This window comes from Cucurbita moschata, unplaced genomic scaffold, assembly GCF_002738365.1.
Source record: "Cucurbita moschata cultivar Rifu unplaced genomic scaffold, Cmos_1.0 Cmo_Scf00046, whole genome shotgun sequence".
NCBI lineage: Eukaryota > Viridiplantae > Streptophyta > Magnoliopsida > Cucurbitales > Cucurbitaceae > Cucurbita > Cucurbita moschata.
In genome coordinates, this window is record NW_019268562.1 from 1,549,524 (window position 1) to 1,552,788 (window position 3,265).

Here is a 3,265-nt window from a genome sequence, read left to right on the forward strand (position 1 = left end):
GACATGCTAGTTATTATGGGTTCAAATGATTACGTTACAAACATACAAGATTGAGAACCAACAACAATACCTCAAGCAGAGGTCATGTTCATGAAGCCTTGGAAGGCATGAAGCGGAGCAAGTTCGGAATAACTCAAGAATGTTACACCTTATGCCTCAAGAAAATTTGTCTCTTTAGGTGGGATGCCATGGTATATGTACCATGAGCAGGATTCCATGATGAACTTCTTATCTCCCTCACTTAAATGAGATGTCCTGCACCACGATTTGCTAGCAGGATGCCACGATTATGACAACGCCACCCATGCACTCATGGGGAGAAAATTAAGAGTTACTTCATAAGAGTTTTCATGGTTAAACTACGATGCATGACATGACAACCTCTAATGTTTAGTACCTGAAAACGAAACAAGAAGTCATATCCTAGCTCAAGGTTTAGACATGCTCAAAATTACAAACTATTTTATGTAAGGTCTATTTTATATAACATGAGAATAAATTCAAGATTTCAAGTTGGTTGTAGAAAGTTCGGAACCTAAAACTCATGCTAGTTATTATGGGTTCAAATGATTACGTTAGGTCATGTTCATGAAGCGTTGCAAGTTCGGAATAACTCAAGAATGTTACACCTTATGCCTCAAGAAAATTCATCGAATGCTTGGTAATACCCTTTTGTTTTAAAATGTCTTGTGTTGTCGTTCCTTATTCTGTGTTTCCGCATCAAGGTCATTTCATAAAGGTCCTACCGGGAGTTGAACCCAAGTCGTTGGATTCAAAGTCCAAAGTGCTAACCACTACACCATAGAACCCCTTGTAAAAATTTATTTTGGAATGGTTTTCCTATTTTATGCAGATTCCACGAGAAGAGAGATCCTATCACGAGTCAAACTCAAGTTATTGGATTCAAAGTTCTAGAGCTGTTTTATCTAACTCGTGATCTTGAGCACCTTTAGAGTGGTTGCAGAAGTAACCCTCCAATGTTTATTGAAGCTCTCGGAGAACATGTAATTTTATATATTTCTTATAGTTAATTTATGTATTGTTGTATATTACAAACAAATTGAAATAATACTTTACATCCCCGTCTTCCTTTCTTCCATGCAAAACTTAACATGAAAACTATATTATTTCAATATTCACTCGAGAAACAAGGGGTGAAAACTATATTATTTCAAACCCTCCATTATTGTTTCTACTTTGTGTGAAAATGCTTCCACTAAATCATGTTACTAACTAGTTGGTTTGGTTCGGTTCAATTCTTGGGTCGACTAGATTGAATCGACCTAACTCAATTAAACTCTTGATAATATAAAAATCATAAGTTTCTTAAATTACGTTAACTTAAAAGTTTAACCCCTAATTTTTTTTAGAATGTTTGGCTTTGTGTCTAGTTGATCTCTAAATGTTTAGAAGTATCTAATAAGACTTCTATTTAAGGAACTTTTCTCTATAAAAGATGTAAGACTTCAGGTTTATTATTAAGGAATTTCAAATGAGTGATTTGATATATCACAGAGGACAAAATATTTATTTGTTTCAAATATCTTATGTTGACCCTCCTTTTTTGTCAAGTATTTTGAATATTATTATTGTGAATTACTAATGGCATTAGATTGAATCTCATTAATAACAATATCCCAAAACTCAAGTAAAGATGACATCAAAATTAATACTTTAATTTCATCTTCAAAATTTATTTCTACTTAACTCAGTTGATTAATAATCAAAATATAGAAAGAAAAAAAATAGTAGGAATTGGTCAAAGTCAACATCCATTGATCACTTATGGCATAGCACAACACATATGAGGGTAACATTTTTTTTATTTCTCTACTATATTGGGCCCTTCAGTTTATTGGCTTTACAAGATGGAGACATGAAGTTTTCTATATTTGAAATAAATTTCGTTGATTGTTTTCTGGTTAGCATTGGTACCATCAAAACTTATTTATTTCTTTGAAATGTTTGAGTTTACAATTTACATGTTTTCATTTTTCTACTTTGTCTGCCTACATTTAGAAATTAAGCAAAATTAGTCCGAGGGTTTTAGGCAGATAATTATAATTCTAATTTTTAACTAAAAAATAAATTAGTCTCGTTGTCACACTTAAAACTACCCTATAGGTATAATTGACCTATTATCCTTCCACCAATAGGAGCAAAAGGCAACGTTACTATGTGAAACTAGTTTCATGTCATTTATTCAACAATAAGGGTGTTAGCATGCATTTGGAAATGAACCCATATTTAAAAAATTTAGATAAAATAGAAAAGAATTGTTATCTTAAAGACAATGATAGTATGTGAAACTAGCCTCAAGATGCTTCCTTAACTCTTAAGGGCGGTAAACCAACGATTCCTTCACCCAAGACCCATGGCCCAACTCCTAACATGGAAGGGATAATCTAGAGAATCATTCTGAGAACCCTAACGGATAGGTTACAAACTCACATTATCAAGCTCGACAACAAACAATGTCGCTGGCAAATTTAGGAAGATTACATGAAATTACAAATATATCAATGTAGGATTTTTTAATTTACCGATTTTTTAAATGTTAAATTATGTGAAATTATTGACAAAGAAGAATATTTTAGAGAGCTCTTCCTTTTTATTTAAGATTTTGATATTTAAGAAAAGAGAAAATTAATAAAAATAGGAGACATTTTATAGATTTAGGAGAAGTAAGTGAAAACAAAAAGGGAGTCATGACCCATTTTCGGTGGGTTCTCCAAGCGGTTCTCCAAGCACCGATTGCAAGTTAAAAGAGGTATAAAAAAAGAAAAGGGCCACTGCTCTTAGTTACATGAAAGATATGGAAAACATGTAGTGAGTATAAGATTCAAACTGGTGACCTCTTGATCTACAATTAAATGTTCTACCACTGAGTTATGGACCCATTTTACATGATTTCAACCTTAGTGATAGCTTCTACAGAGTTTCAGTCCAGAAGTGTAAAAAGTGTCCGTCCAAAATAAAAGGGCCCAACAAAGTTCAAACGGGTGACCGGTCAAATTCTCTACCACTGAGTCATGGATCCATTTTGTAGGATTTTAACCTTAGTGACCCCTTAGACATAGTGTCAGTCCAAAAAGTGTAACAAATTTCTATCCAAGATAGAAGGGCTCAACTAGGTTCGAATTGGTGACCTCTTGATCTGCAATCAAATGCTCAAACATTGAGCTATGGTCCCATTTTGTATGATTTCAACCTTAGTGACCCCTTCTACAGATTATAGGTCCAAAAGTGACCCTACCGAATCGGC

The 3,265-nt window shown here is 33.5% G+C and overlaps 1 non-coding gene across 1 annotated transcript; it reads right to left on the reverse strand.

Annotated features, from left to right (window-relative positions):
- Nucleotides 1–737: 737 nt before the first annotated feature.
- On the reverse strand, nt 738–809 carry TRNAQ-UUG. The gene has a single exon. It is a non-coding gene; the product is annotated as a tRNA-Gln (tRNA).
- Between the last annotated feature and the right edge of the window lie 2,456 nt (nt 810–3,265).